This window comes from Halichoeres trimaculatus, unplaced genomic scaffold (genome assembly GCF_033239565.1).
Source record: "Halichoeres trimaculatus isolate MK-OKI-2021-1 unplaced genomic scaffold, fHalTri1.1 fHalTri1_scaffold_15, whole genome shotgun sequence".
In the NCBI taxonomy this organism is placed as follows: domain Eukaryota; kingdom Metazoa; phylum Chordata; class Actinopteri; order Labriformes; family Labridae; genus Halichoeres; species Halichoeres trimaculatus.
This window is the reverse complement of record NW_027437193.1, coordinates 16,662,502-16,681,912: the sequence shown is the minus strand read 5'-3', so window position 1 is coordinate 16,681,912 and position 19,411 is coordinate 16,662,502. Positions and strand designations below refer to the sequence as shown.

Genomic DNA, 19,411 nt, shown 5'->3' with positions numbered 1-19,411 from the left:
GAAGAATATATTGGTTTAACTGTAAAAAATATGTATTTTATTATTGAACAAATTGATATTTTTTACCACATAAACACAAAAAAGTACCAAAAATTGGTACCGTTGAGTACCGGTACCGATCGCCGGGTACCGGTACCGTATGATTTCAAATGTGAAAGGTACCCATCCCTAGGAAACCAGGGCTACAAATTCACACAGGTTCACCCGAAATGGACTATAAAAGGATGGAAACATGTTGCCTGGTCTGATAAGTAGGGGTGCACTGATCACAATTTTCTGGCCAATCACCAATCACCAATCTTTAAAAGGCCTGACACGCCGATACCGATTTGGGCCGATACAGATTTTTACTTTTCATTTTCTATTACTGACAGCATATGCCTTTAATGTTCCATTCTTATTTAACTGATCTTTACGTTTTAACTTAAACAACCAATAAAGTGTCCTAAGTTTTAGGTCTCAGAGCAAAAAGCAACAAAGGTTGGCTGTCAGACCTTCCCAGAGGTATATAAGATCAGTTTCAAATGTAAGGATGGGCCAATCACCGATCTCTGATCACCAATCACCGATCCCTCAAAATTGAGGAAATCGGCACAGATCGATAGGTGCATGTCTGCTGATGAGTCTGGATTTCTGCTGACACATTTAGATGGTAGGCTCAGTATTTGGTGTTCAGAACATGAAAGTCTGGATCCATCCTGCCTCGTATCAACGGTTTAGGGATTGAGGGATATTTTCTTGACACACTTTTGGCCTCTTAGCACCAAATAAGCTTTATTTAAATGTCAAAGCCTACCTGAGTATGAGGGATGGGTACCAAATACTGTCTCTAATAATTCATGTAAAATCAAACGGTACCATGTTTCGGTACCTAAACGCACCCTTGTGACCCTTGTGACAGAGACTTAGATGTGCCATGAATCAATCTGAGATTTATGTTTTTCCGCTGAAAATTATTTCTGTGATTTTCTGATTTCACTGGAGCCTAACAGTCAGACAGAAAAAGGACAGAAGAGCAGAAGAAAGCTGAACAGGAGAGTGAAAAAGCCAAAGCTAAAGGCAGAAAAGGCTAAGTTGTTTGTGATAATGTCCATTCCAACCCACATGCAGCAGTTATTCTGCAGTGGTCTGTTTAAACTTAAGAGTCTTTCAATAAAATTAAGAGTGAGATTACGTTAGCTCTGCTTGGTAGATGACTGGCAGGACATAACCAGGATTTACTAACATTACACATTACAGACATGTCTCACAGCATCAGGCTGTCAGTAGCGTTACATTTGGACAGCTACTAAACTACTGTATGAACTGACAGTTTGCGGGTTGTCACGTTAGCCTACAGATGTCATAGCACCTGGCTGCTGGTAGCGCTACTTGTAGCTCACGTACGCTACAAACTCACACTTGCTTGTTTTCAAGTTTCAAACTACAGCACTACTGTACTGACAAATATCTTACCTTGTCGCGTCTTATCTGGTAAAAAGTTGCCTTGAACAAAGAAAATTTGTGCTAAAACAAACATACACCTGGTTAAGAGTCAAATCTTTACAACAGTGTGCGTGAGACTCCGGACCAGAAGGTGGCGAGCAGTCCAATTAAAACAGATCATCCTCATAGCTTCTTTAAGAACTTGGAGTGACAACCATAGGTAAATCACTCTTCTTCACACCACATTTTTACATCCTTATTCTTTTAAATGAAACACTTGCTAAAACAATTTAAGAGAAAACACTGTTGGCTGCAACCAAAGTGCACTTAAGAACTGAAAAAGAGCCAAGGCCTCATGAACAGCGTGTACAGGCAACTATTTTAATTATTGGAGTTTTGGTTCTGTCTCAGAGCTAAATTGCCTAAAATTAGCATTCGTAAAGCAAACCAGCCCAACTCCACCACACGTTATGGATTAGATTTAGAAGTACGGAGCTGGATCCAGTGTGTGGTTAAGCCTTAAATCACTTTGACTTATTATCCAGTCCTAAAATAAAAACACCCCTGCCTCTCAGCACATGTGTTGACTGAGATTCTCAGTTTTTCTTGTTAACAAAATATGACTGCATTATTCATCGATTTCCCTCCACATTGCAGGCTTTCACCTTGAATTTTGTTATGACTGTCTGTTTGTAAATGGTAAACAGAAACTACACAGACAAATTCGCTTTTAGTGAGGTTGGCATTTGCACACCAAAACCCAAATAAAGGAACATCTCTGAATGCCAAGTTGCATTTGGATGAAAATAAGAGCCTGTTGCTGCTTTATTTCAGCTTCTGGAAACTTAAGTTTGCTTAAACAAAGTCACTCTATTGAGACAGATGTAGATTTTTCCATTTCAATGCAGCAGAAACTGTCATTTCAATACATTAGGCTTTGTTGTGAATGTATTTGCAGGGTTTTGGTGTGGCTGCAATGATACATTTTATTTTCTTGTTGAAAGAAGAAAAAATGTTGAGCTTAGTGGCACAGAGGTCAGGACCAACAGGTGTCTCAGAGCTTTTGATCTCAATAAAATGGTGGTTTTATGTTATTGTGCAAATATTCAAGTCATGGTCAAGACACAGGACACATTTTTGGACTATTTCAAGGGAGTCCTATTTTCTGTTTGATGCCTGGATGCTTGAAAGAAGCATGACAGGTATATCTGTCAAGGTTGAAACCCTTACAACACCACTGCTAATTTGTGCTACAATAAGCCAGCACAGAAAATCTGAGCAAGAAAGTCATTGTCATGGTGAAAGAGATAAAATCAACTCACTCTCTTCGTGATAACACTTCTATTCACCAAGCTTCTGCTTTCCAGCACTGACAGGCTTAATATTACAAAGCAGAAGTTTGGGAGGCACAGTCGGTCCATCTGTCACTGCGTGTTTCAGGGGGTGTTCTGTTTTTAGACCTGTAATCTGAAGAAGCTGAAATTAATTCATCAAAAACATATGGCCTCAAAAGACCACATTGTTTGCAAGAAAAGATGAAGAATACATTCAGTATTAGGACGTACTTTAGATGAAAGACACAGTTTCCCAGACTGAACAGGATAACCTTGTTCTGCTTTAATATAGTCAGGAGTCCATGGAGAGAGGCAGCTCTCAGCAAGATGATTAAATCCTTTATGACACAACGGCACGACCTCTTCTTCGGTAATGAAGAGGAGTTATGTTGAGTACAAGTCAATTAGATAAGTTAACTACACAGATATGAAAGCACTATAATAAAAACATACTGTGATAAATAAAAAGTAGCATGAGCTCGTGAAGACCTGAAGAGAGCTGCTTATTTATCACTTTGGGTAACGTTATCATTATTGCGTTGCCTGTAAACGAGTGATTTTTTAAGCCTTGAGTGTCTCCACACTTTGATAGATGTAATTTATGGATTTAAATTTACCCCAACTGAACCGCTAACATCACAGCCCCTGATAATTAATTATTTAACAGTAACATGAGGCACTTTAAAGCACAGGACTTGTACAACAGAAGTCGAGCTGTCAGCGTGAATAATTAGGTGCTGATCTGTGATGAGTGTGGACAGTGAGTGTTTAATAACAGCTTTTCATAGAGACACATGCATAAAGTGTGGTTAAGCTGCAGAAGGTGTGTATCCTGCTATAGCAGCCTGATGTCACATTTTACCTGCAGCAGAATTTCCAGGAGCAAATATTAACATAATCAGCTGTTCACTGTTATTCATGTAAACCTTCTTTAAATGGAAATATCAGACTCGAGCCGAGCTTCGAAAAGCTTCAGTTTCAAATTATGTTTTTCAGTGAGTTGGTACTTTAGGCAACTTTATCTTCTACTGTGAGCCTCAGATTCTATCACTATGAAGAGAAAGTCTGTCAATCAAATTCATTCAAAACTCACCACCTTAAATTCTATTTTAATACCTATAATCTTTACTGAGGCTTGCATCCTCTTATCAAGTGCACTTTAAAAGCTGTAGTCAGAGTACTTCTTTCCTCATATTTTAAGTCTTTTTATGACCTAAATAAAAAAAAGAACAACCAGAATGTTTTAATGGTGCTTATCTTTAGAGCTGATAGTTTACAACAAAAGAGTTTGTATCTAAGCCTTAGAAGAGCATAAATTGCCTTCATTTTACAGTCTCTGTATTGTAAGTGTAAGTAAACAAAGTCTTTCCCATTTAAAACACGTTTTGAGAGAAGATGCAAAATAAAACCACTTTTTTACTGCTGCAGTTTGAGCTCTTATCACATGTACATCCCAAAGGTCTGAATTTATCTTGACAAACTGGAAAAATCTGTATAAGAAAAAATTCACCTTAACCCCTTTCTGCCTGAATTAGGTTTTGCATTCTTACAAATGCTAAATTGAGAGGAAATTATACATTTGAATATAGCACATACAATGTTTATGGATACATAACATAAAGAGATACGATAAGTTTACCGTTCTGACTAATATATTGGGTGCATTCGATACAATCCTTAGTATATGTAGAATATGAATCAACCAGCAAAAGTGGGATACAAAAGCCATCCCAGCCGCATCAAGACCTAAAAGAGTATGTCTCAAATTTGGGACAACCATAGACTGTATATGGAGTGGACAGCGTGGCGCCGCCATTTATCAATGTATTGGTCAATGGTTTTGAAGCCAAAATACACCTGTCACAGGCGCAGCCATTGGTAGCAATTGCAGCCAGAGTCTGCACAGTAGGGACAATGAGGGATTCTGGGAGAATCTGAGTGGAGCTGGGTGACAATTATTATTATTTTTTCTTTCGGGAGTCTAATCACTTCTCAACTCTACCTCCCGACATATTTTACAACCCCTGAAAAAAATACACGAGAACGCCAGCTGTCCATCATCGTTAAACATGACGTAAAGCCTTGTTTTGTAACCTCTTATAACTAATGAAAACGAAACTTTTCAGAAAAAAGAGGACTTGAATACAAGACAGCCAAATGAAATCTTCAAATCACCACAACAATCGGACTTAAGAAACATTTTTACGAGTATTGATTATTCAAAGTTTGACCACAGCCCATCTGGAATGGCTGGAAAGCTGGAATTTTTAACCTATTCTGCAGCCTGCCACCAGGGGGAGCAGTTTTTGTGGAGACCTCACTTCAAGCCGAGCAAGAGGACATCCATTTTTTTTTTTACAGTCTATGGCGACAACAGGCACAAATGGGTTGACAAACAAGCAAGCAAGGGTTTTAAACTATCAGTAAAAATTTACCAACTTTGATACAAAAGGTCCTACTCCTTTAAACCATGTTTCTATCACTTCCTTCAGATAAACTGGTGTCGGACACAGACTGTATGTAACATGTCAAAGCAATCCCAAGTGAAGCCAGTGAAGCCAGAACCTTTAGAGCTCCCTCTCATGACTAATGAAGTATTGGTCCCAAATCTCACCTTCCCTAAATCCCTGAAACAGCTGACACATGAGTCAACTGGGAAATTAAATACGTGTAATTAATACTTCTAAAACTAACCTATTCATGTCAGGGCAGTTTGAGGCAGAAATCTCAGTGCAGTGCAGTGTCTACATAAATACACAACCAATGGGCTTGATTTAGTGATGAAATAATAATTCGGGGTCTGGACAAATGCTTGAAGTTAGATATTTAACGTAGTGTGTTATATTGAATGTTTTCTGATTTATTATGTTTTATAGTGTTACTGCAGTAACAAAGTACATGCACATAGCACCTCTTCCAGTGTGAAGCAGGATTATTGTGAGCACTATTTTGAGGACCAAAAGTGAGGTAATACCAGACTTAAAGCAACAACTAGGGCAAAGTAAAGCACACATGAATCATCCCGCTATTGATTCTGAAATGGCTCCGACTGAGATGACACATTTGCTGGCTGGGGTAGCTCTGGTAGCCAGGTGTGGCAGCACAAAAATATACTGTGCAACTAAAATACATGCCCAAGCTCCAAAAGTAAGAACAGCTTCTTGCTTTTTCAGCTCTCCAGTGTGTGTTTGTGACTGTAAAGCTGGGTGTTGTCAGTTCACAGAGTCAGAAATAAACATGCACCCACACAAGCGGATGTTTTCATTGATGAACTTACTACTACTAATGGCTTTACTGCATTAAACTCCCCACTTGTGTTGCTCTTCTTTACGTCATCTCGTAAGTGGCTCTTTACTGTTTCTGTATTATGAACTCAAGCCCTATTATTACAGCTATAGCTGTTGCTATGAAAGCGAGCCCAGCAGATACAATGTCCTAAATTGTTTTAGAAGTATGTGATTGTTTAGTTTCAAATTCTTATACACAACATTACACCGGCACACACAGTCATAATCTAGGACACACTTTCTCATTCCCTTCGATCGCTCTGTCAATTACACAGAGGAAGCCAGGGGAGGAAGAAAATGAAAGGAGTCAACAATGCATGAAACATCGACGTGTCCAACCACCACTGTCTGTTTAAGTGGAATTGACTTCTGCTCATTTCCCAAATTACGCATATCTGACTGGCCCACCGCTGCAGGGGCTACAGGAAGCACAGGGACAGAGGTAGACTCACTCGCACACACTCTCTCCATTTCTCCATTTCTCTGCAGGGAATCAATGGTGTCTGCTTAATTATTGGGTGAATTTAATCAGCAGCACAGCAGTACTTACTGCCTTGTGACCCAGTAGCTGTCGGGATGTCATTCAGTTGCCAACCGTTAGTGCTCAAATAGCACCGTTATAATTAAGGCTACGACAATCTAATTGTTCCACAGGTGTGGAGACAACAGAAAAACTCCCCCTGCATCTCAGTGATTTTGTGCTTAGCCTTTAACCAGCAGGTAATTCACAGCCAGCGTGCATACGTTAATTGTTGGGGTGAAAAATGATGCGACAAATGTGACAAATCCCTGTGACCCAGACAGCAGAGCACCAACTAATGATGCGTAATTCTGGATTAGCGTCTCAAAACACAACTAATTAACGTGTCTGGCCTGCTGAGATGTATTTTGATGAGTCAGGGTGTTATTATCAAAACAAAGTGTTAAAATAATTTGTTTTAGCTTGTGCATTTTATCCAGCAAAACTGCCGACTGCAGTTCAAAAGTTTTGTAGTACCTTTTTATGAGCAAGTCTCTTTGCTGCACAAAGACCGCTGGAACAGTACAGAGCTGTAAAGGTCATGCAGCTACGTGGTACATTGCGGTTTCTTAAATTATTTTTTATCTATTTATAATATTACCTGCGCCAAGGAGATTATGTTTTTGGGAGAGTTTGTCTGTTTGTTTATTTGTCTGTTAACAACATAACTCAAAAAGTAATAAAGGAACCTTGATGAAATTTTCAGGAAATGTTCAAAATGGGAAAAGGAAGAAGTGATTACATTTTGGAGGTGACCCTGATCACAGTCTGGATCCAGGACTTTTTTTAGGATTCTTTATCATTGTGAGATCGAGCTGTTTTCACCATATGTGTATATAACTCCACGATAAATGGTCAGATTGCTTTGCAAAACAACACAAGACAAAACAAGGTCACAATAATTTCTGACAAATGTAAAAGTACGATCCAGATCCTGGCAACATTCTGGATACTAAGATCCGGAATATGAAATATAGACTGGGTCATCATAATTTTTAACACTTTCAGGAAACAAATTCTGGTATAAACCTGCAACTAACACCAAATTGTAGCAGACAGTCTGCTGAAAGGGAGTATAACATTAAAGTAAGACTAAAGTGTTGCGGGACAATCACAATGTGCTTGACGGAGGTCTGCGATCTCTGAGTGCTTTTCTAGTTTTGGTGTTGAATCAAACTTGTACGATCAGATGCTCTACAATGTGTTGTATTTTCTGTGCCAGAACAGCCTGTGGCTTATTCTAGGACACAAACATCTATTAAAGTAAAAGTGTAAAATATATGTAATTCTACAGGTTATATATTTATGATCTACAGCAAACAGTATGCCTTCATTCTGGTCAGGATAGCTCATTTTTTTGTTTTAGTAATCCTTGTTTTAGTAATTTTTTTTTTACTTGAACAGTCAATCAGTGCACCTGTGTACGCGCTGACCATGATTTCTTAAATTTACTGAATTATGTGATAAATGTGGCACTGTCTGCAATAAATGTGGCAGATGATAATCTGATGTGTCTTTTCCCACTCTCTCAACAAAGACGCGAAGCTGACTGCGATTCCCTTTAGGTAATGCACCTACTGTTGACAAGTACTTCAGACAACCCCACTTCAAAAAACAAGACATCCCTCCCATATAACAGGTAAAGTTATCTGTCCACAAGGAAACTAGAAAATCAACTGAGAGTTGAGGTAAAGCTGGAAACGACAAAAGGGGGAGGCTTGTCCATAAAAAATGGTTCAGATTCCCCACAAAGCTTTTAAAGCTATGTTTTGGAGTGATCAGACAAGATGAGAAACCCTCCACTCTAATAAGAATATGTCTAACAAGTACCCTACTTTATCTGTCAGAAACTTGTAGCTTTAGCTGAAATCACTTCACCATCAGTTTCATCAAAAGTTCATTATTTTTGTTTTGAGCACAATGATGGAGGTGTATCTTAACTCAATTTTCATTAAAAAAAAATAAAACAGAAAATATCATGAAAACACAAAACAAAATTAATGTGTGGTCTCAAAGTTCATGCAGATATCTGTGGCTTTAACACATCTCGAGTGAAAACCTGAAGAAAAACTTTATCCCTGAGCTCCAGCAGTCTCTTCATGACACATTTCATCTAGACTCCAAAACACTCGACTCACTCCAGTGGGGAGCGCTGAGATTCTTGGCTCTGCCTTCAATGATGGCTCCATTTCTATTTTTTACACAGAAAGAAAAAAGAAGCACTCTGTCCAACCCGAAGAGACACATCAATCCAGGAAAAAGTTACTCTAAACTGAGAGCCCAAGACCCTCTCCACTTCAAGCTGAAATCTCTATCGCTGTTTTTTTAAAGCTTTAAGGAATATTCTACATTTTGTGGGAAAGGAGGCAGACTATTTTTCTTTTTTTTTCTTTTTTTTTTGGTAGGCAGAGAAATTTTGAAGAAATATCTCAAATCTCTCTTCTTAACCTTCCCTGCAAATGAAATAAAAGTGTCCTGTTTCGAAAATGTTATCTTTAACGCGATGTACTGGTTTTCTGTGCAACTATAACTCTGCTCAAAATACAATTCATAGCATATTTGGACTCTGTTTAAGACATAATGATTGATGTACTTGCAAAATTAAGGATTTTAGTTCCTTTCATTCATCAGCTAAAAGTCAGAAAGGTGGAAATTATTAGACATCAAGCATTAAAACACAAAAACAAGAAATGTTTTCCCAACATGTTTCATTTGTGGGTGTAGCTTCAGAATCTAAATTCTGACGGTAAAACATGAACCACTAGTGTGCAAACGACAAAAAAAAAAAAAAAACATCATCCAAATCGTGCATCATGCTGTAATGGTTACATAGCTCCCGAGGCGATTTAATGGATTCCAGCTCTGTCCTGTGAAAGTAGGTTGAAAAATGTCTCATCACTCTTCAAAGGGATAGATATTGATTGGAAGAGATCAATAAAAAGTCTGTAGAGTATGGGTAATATCATCTGGGTTTTGGCCTGATACAAGCAACAAGCAAAATACAGAGTGTGTTTTTAGTGTGGGAGCGGAGATGCTGCAGATTCCAGTGTTGTAAATTTTCTTTGGTAGGAATAAATACCCACTGTAGATGGGACAGCATGGGTCTTTTGTTCTTTTGTAAGCTAAACTAAGCAGGTTGCACTAGCTATGAAAGCTACAAAGCCATGAAGTTTTTTTTTTTTTTCAATCGATTCCCCATTGATAGCAATTTGAACACATGGGCAAAAACTGTCTGGCAGCCAATCACGTTACTGCTTTCTTTTTTATCTCCCTCCATCAAAGCTTGGATGTTATGCTGTAAATAAATCTTGACAATACTGAGGCTCGTGTTGGATGAGCAAATTAGCACCACAGCCATCCTCCTTTCGACCTGTGAAAAGCGCATGGCCTCTGCCTGCATCATTTGACTTTCCCTCATGTGACCTTTACACAGTGTAGGTCCTTTGCTCACTTGGTGTTGCTGGTTTTTAAGGTCATTTCTGATGTTAACTGAGCAGAACCCCTTGGGCTATAGCTTAGCCTAACAATGACAGAGCTGGGCGTGTGACCAGAGGACATCGCTGCAACCTTTTGGAAAAGGTGAAATTTACATGCATCCAATTCAGCCTGTTTGGTTGTAACAGTGACAAAATATTGATGAATAACACTTGTATCCCTGCCATATGGTGCTGAGCAAAACTCTGTGTTGCTTTGTTGAGCCTCTTATAAAGGTGTATAGTGTCGAGACCAACCCATAAAAGCTCTGTTTTGCATATTAAATGGTTAATCTAATAATTCTGGATGAATATTCTATGGAAGGATGCAAATGGGACAACTGGAGCAGTCATAATTACTCGGTGTGTGCTTGGAATGAGAACAGCTCTCTGTATGAGCTACGGACAAATTAAGTTAATGGTACTATTTTGGTAAATGGCAGACAGATGGAAGGTTCACGGTGACAAATCGCAGTCTCAGTTCTTAATTACATGTACAATTAGCTGCTGTGGGAAGGTGGTGGTGTTACTGTTTTGTTTTTTGTCATGTTTTATTTAAAAAGTGTGTTTTCAGGGTCAAATAAATCTGTATCCTGGAGCGACAGTAAGATAAACAGTTTCTTTTTTTACAGACAGAGTGACACCGTCTTGTGTTGGGGGTTGTGTTCTCGCCAAAGGTGGGAAAGGGGCCAACATGAACTGTGACACTTCAGGGAGTAAAAGTCAGAACAGGACAGTAAATGTTGGATGAAAATGCCCGTCTACTCCAGAATTTAATTTTCATGATGTGAATTTTGTGTGACACACAGTTTCCTGCCAACAGCCCACAATCTGATGATGACACAGAGCAGAGAACCTGCACCACTTCCTCAGACTACATGTCATCCAGCCCATGCACATATGTTCCCGTTACAAGAACTAATTCTCTACCTGGATCACTTCGCTCAGAAAACTTGGACTCCACTCAGACTTTGGTGGCAGAAATCAGGAGTTGGACTTTGATGAAACAAGTTTTCATATTTTGAAGCAAAGACAAAATTCTTAAAGGCAACACACTAAATCTTGAGACACTGAAGTTGTGCACTGCTAAATACTTTGAACAAACATGGCAAGACATTCTTGACTCATGGTGCACTTAGTGGCTTTCTGGCAGACTTTCAGATGCAATTTTGCTGTCAACTAATTAGTGTAAGAATTAACTTTCAAGTTTAAGTATAAACACACCTTTGAAAGCAAAATGCTCATGTAATTTTAATCAACATAATTTAGAGAGAAAGTAGACTGAAATTAATTTGCAATACAAAAGGGGACTTGACTTTAATTGAAGGGAAAGAGAACAGAATTTATTCTCAAATCACATTCAGTTTCAAACTGGGGTGTCAGTTCTCATACAGGTTTAAGTATGAGACCCATGTATCAAGGTTGGGGTCAGTTGGGGTCTAAGTAAACACTGGTTTGATTCCCTGCCGTGAGTCTTTGCTGCATGTCATCCCCACTCCCCCAGTGGTATTTTTCCTATTTAATGGTTTGCTTAAGCCCAACCAGCTAGGGGGGAAACACCCAGTTGTTCAGCTAGGACAATATGCTTTTCTTCCGATTCAATTCTTGTGAGATTTTTCAGGTGCCAATTCGATTTAAATTGCGATTCTTCAATAGCTTAGATTTAAAACATATTTTACTTCGCTTTTTTAACACCAGATCAAGGAAAAAAGTTGAATGATGATGATGATGATGATGTCGTCTACAGACTATATCAGGAGCCATATTTTTCAGAAAAATGAACATCACATGTGAGTCAGCTTTTAAGATTTATTCAGGGGACCTGACCTGACAACTTTTTCCAATCAAGATTAAAAAAAAGACTAAAATGAAGGACATAAATTCAAAAAAAAAATTAAAAAAAATTGTCCTCCATTTTCCATTTGTTGTGAAATATGAACACAAAAGAAACATTTCAACGGCTCAATTTGTAGGTTTTAGCTGCCTCTTGGTTCATTTAAAGGAGAAAAGATAGCATGCTTTGTAAACTCCCCCAGTCCAAAGTAAGCATATGTTAAAGGGGACATATCATGCTTGTTTCTCCTTTTCACTATGCCAGACTAGGATGCCTGTAAAGCATTTCTGCCCTCAGTACAAGTCATATAGTTCCTTCATTTCCCCACAATAGCGTCTCAATATCCTCATTTTAGGCCATTCTGAGAATGACCTTCAGTAACCTCGCAACGTCACAGCCCTTTGTGCTCTGATTGGTCAGTTCTATCAGAGGGGCGGAGGGGGTAGAGCCAGGGGGCGGTTTTTGCAACATGGCAGTATTTACAAAATCGCCACATTGAATGGAGCAGACCAAGCGAGTTTGCTGTTTGCCAAAACTTCACCGTAAGGCATTGATAGCACTAATAAAATGGCAGAGTGTAGGATACGTCCTTTTGTATTGGACCCCGAGTCAGACCCGGACGGTTCTGCAGCTCAGGAGGAAGAAAATCCACCTCGACACAGATCATCTCAGGACGCTTCAGTGTGGGGAGTCAAACCGGTACTGTAACATGTATAGTTTATACGTTTATACTCGGCTCTCGGTGGGTGTATCCCTCGGTGGCGGTTGTGTGACTAACTGACATCACAGAGGAGGAGCTGCTTTATCAGATTACTCCAATAAAAAGAGAGGAGCCTCGTGTCGTCATGAAGGTCAAAATATCGCGGCCAAATGTCAATGACCTGTTTTCAGAGGCATCAAATCTCGTTCTAGGATATCAGAAAAAATACAATATCTCATTTTTTGAAAATTCAGGGGGTGAAAGGTCTTGTTTTCAACTTTATTATATTAAGTATTAAACCAGGGATCAGCATATGTCCCCTTTAAGAGTTACAGTGTAGAAATAATGAGGATATCGAGTAATATTTAGCTAGGTTGAAAATCTCACCTCTCCTGTTGAGCTACGGTGTCTTTCAAGGACAAGAAGCTCCTGTGGTGCATGATAATAAGTATGATCTTCCATTTGTCAAGTTATCACCATCAATTAAGTCAATAATGCAAATTCTTTTGAGCTTCACATCTACTTTTCTCCTCCAGCCTCTAGCTACAAGTGCATTTAGCACATTAACCTACTACATGAAAAACTTTATTTTAAAAGGCTACATTTTAGTGGAGATGTTTCCCCTGTGTTCTTACATAAAGGTTACATAAAGACAGAACATTTAGATAAGTATCAACATTATCCTGTGCAGCAGCCTGGACTGTACAGCAGCAGATAATCCCTAGTCAGCCAGGTATCAAACATTGTCAGCCTCTTACTGCTGCACAGTGTGTATATAAACAGAGCCAGAGCATATTTACCCTTCAGCTAAAGGTGTCTCTTGAGCCGACATGTTTGTATATCTGAACATCCTTCACAGGTTGCCTAGAGGGGGCTCACACCTGAACTTTAAGCTTTTTACTTCACAGCAGGGGGAAAAAGGCAACTGGTATTGCAGGTCATCTGGAACGCTTCCTTTGCTCGCAAGACATGCACGCAGCAATGTGCACATGTGCGATCACACACACGGGCCCATCCTTACACACAAGTACACACCAGTGCTCAGGGACCTGCACTGAGCAGTAAATATCATGAAAAAAATACATCTGAAGGAGAGGTTGAAAGAGATGGAGGACCTTTACAGAATATTTCCCAGTGCAGACACTCAGGTGGGACACAAAGGAGAGGAGGAGGGGGCTAGGAAGGAGTAAAAAAAATAGAGGAGAGAGAGGAAAGGTGGGACTCCAAATGTTAAGCAGCAGTTGAGGAGGAACAATTCCAGTTTGCATTCAAGCTCCTAAGCTAATGAGGATCATCAGCATGGTCTGCCCGGCTTCTATAAAAGCTGTGGAGGGCTGGACGATGGGGGATAAAAATAAAACCTCTCAAGCATTTCCTCACCAGATTCATGAGGCAGGTGCATGTATTAAAGATAAAGCACATGCTGGCTGCAAGACGGTGCTTCTTAATGCAACACCACATTGGCATGGATCCTGGAAACAGAGATACTTACCCTACAAGAACACACAGTTGAACTCTGAACTCTAAGGATTCTTTTAGAAGCACAGTGGTACGAGACGCAATTTAAATTCATGTGATTGCATGAGGTTTGAAGTGAAAACCAAAGTGAACATGTCTCTTCTGTGCTGTATGGTATGTTATAAATCAGAGGCTTTAATCAGTTCTGTGGGAGAAATTACAGAAATAGGATGGAAAGAAGAGTAGAAGTAAAAGATCCCTATTCAGCTCAAATGACCAAAGCTCTCCTGTCTCACACACATTTGCTCCATTACTTCAAGTGGGCGGTTCACATTTCTTCCCATATTTATGATCCCTCAAGCTTTGCCTGTATAATTTTTTTTCGAGCACTCCCAGACACTTTTACATCATGAGTAATTGAGCAGTTAATAAGAAAGCATCAAAACAGTCAAAATAAACCTTCATCAGTGGACCAGACAGTAGAGGCCTGCTTACTTGGACATCCTGCCATCGATTCCAGTTTTTCCTCCCTCAGCAGTGTCACTCCACACTGTTGGAGGGCTGGGTATTTAAAATTTACAACATCAGCTGGATCAGGCATTCCACACAGGCAAACCTGCTTTTCCATCAGCCTTCAGTTCAGAGTGCTGGAGCTTTTCTTTATCCATTATATTTCACTAAAGTGGATACACACACACACAAACACACTGTGCTGTGTGTGACTCAAGGCAGCCAGACAGACAAGTGTGTTGATAAGATCAGCATAATTGCCACATTCATCTGTCTTCTGTTAATAAAGTGCTTTGTGGCTGAAAGATCAACAGTGGAGAGCGGCGATGCTCACTGATGCCATTGTCTCCAGCCATCTGGGTTTATGATAAGAGGCTCAACAGTTAGTGCACAATATAGATAACTTTTGACTACAATTTTCATCCCAAATGGCTTCAGTAGCTGATTTCTGGCTCTGGGTAACAGATGTTTCAGGGCTACAGATAAACCATGTGTTGATCTGAGAAGTCTCCAACAATGTTTATTGGCATGCAGTCATTTCTATCAATTCAGCAAACACTGTCCCTTTTTAATTAAGTCCGATCCTTGGGTCTGTGGTGATTTAAACACCCATAACAGTGCTCTGCCAGCTTTTGTGATGCAGCTGCCTACTGACATCTGTCTGATTAGCTGCACCTTCATGCTTAGTTCATGGGTGGTGGCTCAGACTCACAGTACTCTGATGATATTTTAACTGTTAGACACAAAGTCAGGTTACTTTTGACAGGAAATTTCCATCAGTGAGGCAGCTCAAGCCAAGGGGACAAAATTTCACCCCATTGAAGAAAAAGAAATTTGGATCTTAATTTAATCTCATCCCATTTGAAGTAAATCAGAGTCAATAGGCTTTGCATTTGTGTGATCAAGAAGTTTGGATGTAGCTGTGAGTTCAGGACCTATACGAGAGAAATTGTGTTCAGATTCACTTGATGTGTCTCTGTGTGACGTTTATGAAACATTTATCATTGTTTGAGAAGGGCTGATAATGTTAAAGTACATAGTGGCAGTCATTATGATTAAGGCTCTTCGATACTACTTTTTTTTTGACTGATACCAGTACGAGTACTCCCTCTTGAGTAGGGCTGGGTATTGCTAAGAACCTCACGATTTGATTCAATTGTGATTCTGTAGGTTGCGATTCTATTTGATATCAATTCAATTCGATTTTGGTTGAAATGCTTCGATTATCGATTTTCATGCCCCATGTGAACATATGTGGTATGTCACCTCACCTTTTGGAGCAACAAAACAACCCAAACGTCAGACTTTAAAGCAGAAGGATTTGGCTTTATGCTGTTGCTGCTGCTTTGGCTGCCATTTGGCTACCACACAACGCGAAAAACACGTAGATTCCCCCCATTTGCCAGGAGATGAACTGAATTCAGAGGATTTGCTGAATCGATACTAAATCGGGCGAGGCAATATTTGGATGCATTGATTCATCAATATTTTTACCCACCCCTACTCTTGAGTACTCACTTATACCGAGTACCAATTTGCACACTCATAACAAAGACGGCACAGTCACTCTGCCATTAAGTCGTTTTTTAAGTTGATTTGTTCTTAACAAATAAACAAAAGTGCAAAATAAAAATTAACATCAGAGGTTTAGTATTGTTTTTAAATAAACTAAAGAGCAAAATCAGGGTTCCTACTGCTCAAGGCAAGTTATATTTAAGACTTTTTGAGACTTTTTTAATGACGTTGGAAATAAAATTTAAAAACAAGTCGACAGCAAACCACAATTGAAAAAAAAAAAAACTAACAAACAAAAAAAACGCATGAATTACCTGGGTTAGAGGCAATTTTAACCCAATGTTTATTTTACATACAATATCACTTTTTACCTTTTTTAACCCCATTTTTACAACTTTATGCCTGTTTTGCCCCCATTCATCTCTTTTGGCCACTGTCACAACCATTTCTGGAATTTTTACATGGTTTTTAAAATTTAGTTTCAAATTTAATTCTCAATTTTGCTGCCATAATCAGTTTTCCTGAGCCACTTTTGGATTTTTTTTGACATGCGTCTGCTCTAAAAGTTCCTGGTGAAACCACATCACCATTTTGTTAGTTCCACTATTGTGATTACGCGATGTTGCCACGAGAGTAAATCAGGAAATTATTTAGAAAAATATTTGTTTTAGAAAAATAGAATGTTACTTAATATTTTCTTACTCCAAACTAATATAAATCTTACCAATGTGTTCAAATTTTTAAGACTTTTGAAATTTGGATTTGAGACTTTTTAATGCCAATTCAGGCCCTTTTTTTAAGAATAATGAATTCAATGCCTTTTAAAACTTTTCAAGGATCCGCAGGAACCCTGAAATAAAACAGTTTAACTGTTAATTCTCCCTGGTTCATTCATGTAGTCTGAAAAGGACCTGGCGCATATTTGCCGTGGTGTCAAACCGCAGCAATGTAGTGCCAACTACTGGTGAGGAGGACTTACTTCACATAATATATATATTTTTGCCTCAAGTATCGGCTACTGGGTATCGGCAGCCTTCATGAGTACTGATACCTTGAAATACGGCTGATATCGGCCAATACCAGTACTCACCCATCTCTAATTTTGATACCATACATTGACGCTAACAGCTGTAGTTTAATTAAAGTGAAGCACTTTGTTGCACTAACTAAGGTTTTCCCTCCAGTCTAAATTTTTGCTAGTGCTGTACGTCCCTTTGGACTACTAAATGAAAATGTATAATTGTAGAATATGTGATCAAGTAATTACTAAAGGTTTCCCATTAAGATTCGGTGCAATCCTCTATAATGTCACAAGGAAAGTGGCAAGTGGAGAGGAGGGGGCACAGAAAAGTGGAAGATGGATTTTAAAAAGGAAGCAAGTGAGAAAGATGGATGTAAAAGTGTAGGAAGGTAAGAGTTCACACAATTGCTCAGACAAATGCCTATGTCTGGCTCCTCTACTTCAAAGCATAAATCAGAGCAGACTGCTCAGGATTCATCACACAGACTGTATGATGGCAGAGGAGGCCACTCAGGTGCTTCTCTAAAAGAAGAACCACAGCGAGAAGGACAGGAAAGGAAAGGAAGCGCTCTATTCACTATTTCTGCATGATGTTTCACTGGCACAACAGCAACAACAGCAATCGCAATAAACAAGAGAGAAAGCTGTTCTTCTGTCAGTTTATCAAGAAAGAATGTGATGTGAATGAATGAGATAAAAGTGAGAACTGGAAATACAACTGGAAGAACAACCGGCTCCTCCTGCAGTTTCTTCTTCAAATCTGTGCAGTTTGAGATGGATGATGCAGCTGCTAATGAGAGCTGGAAATGTCCACATTTAACTGTCTCCCTTAACGATAAGTAATGACGCTAGCTTAGCTAACACAATTAACAGCAGAGCAGGGAAAAATAAAATACCCCCAGAATAGTGAATTATGTAAATTATTAATTACTGCAAAGACGATTGCAATCTTGTTCAGCTGCCCATTGGCACTTGAATAAATGTGAATGATTTGTCGAGATAGAGGACAATCCAAGCGCTGCGAGAATGTGAAACAAACTCAACAGATAGCACCTACACCTTAAGCGATTTATAGAAACAATTTGCAATTTAACCACTAAACAGGAGCACTTATCCAGAGTGACTCACAGCCACAGCAAACAGGCGTCTCTAAACAATGACAGCAAAGATTTGAATTATTTTGCATTTGCTTTAGACGGTAAGTTGTCACTGCAATTGCATTTCCATGAATCTTATGTATAATGTTAATGTGCAAGTCTCAGAGAAACGACTGGATGTATCTCTTTGCCGATACATGTGGTTAAACATTTAGAGCCAGAGTATGGTAACGGTGTTTAATTTGAATTTCAATCATCGGATTTCTGCACACTCTTGCACTGAATTCACTGAGGGATGCATGTTTTATGAGCAGCAGTTTCCACAACTGCGGTTACACTTGAACAAATGTCTCCTCTGTGTATTTGTGAGTGTGTTCCTGCATATGTATTGATGTGAGAGAGAAAGATAGGGTGTGAGGAATGATCAGAAAAAGAGCCAGCGAGAGGTAAAGACAAAGACAGAAAGAAAGAGAGTCCAGTGTTTCCAGGAAGAGGAAGAGAGACCGAAGAGGAAAGCGATCTCTCAGATTCTGTGTCTCGGCTTAATGACACAAGAGCCACATGGGAGAGAGGGGGAGCCAGGCTCTGTGCGAGAGATATGATGAATCCAAAGACTGATAACCTCAAGTCTACCCACTCACACCCTACACAGTCATGAACACACCGCCTCAGAAATTAACTGCTCAGCTCCTCTGTATACAAGGAAACTGAATCGGTGGTTTTCTTTCTGCTTGTGTTTCATTTTTCCTGTGCTTTTGTCATGCTCTCTCTTTCTCTCTGCTCTCAAGTGAAGAGTTATTGCTGCAGCTTCCAATATGGTGTCAATACCTAAGAGTGGATCCCCCAACCTGCTCCCTTGCTGTGACCGTGGACAATACATCTGGCTGGCTTTGACAAATTAAATCAAGTGGATGTATGGCAGAAACCTTCACAGGATGACATGAGGGGGGAAATAGGGAGCAGGGAGGGAGGTGAAAAGAAAAGAATCAAACAGATGGATGATGGGTCGTATCGAGCATGGCATGGTATTTTCTAAGCCAGGTAGAGCATGCATGCATAAACCACACACTTCGTTATAAGTCTGGAATACACTGATCCATCTAATCAAGAGTAAAAATCCAAAGTTTGTCCGTTAGTTTTCTCAATTTTGTTGATAAAATTTGCATAAAGCTTTAACACTTATCGCACTAACTGTGTTTGCATTCTTTGATCCATCAGATATACAAGACAAAAAGTG

The 19,411-nt window shown here is 39.3% G+C and overlaps 1 protein-coding gene across 2 annotated transcripts in view; it reads right to left on the bottom strand.

Annotated features, from left to right (window-relative positions):
• Positions 1-19,411, bottom strand: part of tnr (tenascin R (restrictin, janusin)) — a 235,844-nt gene that overhangs the window by 215,525 nt on the left and 908 nt on the right. The window lies entirely within an intron of this gene.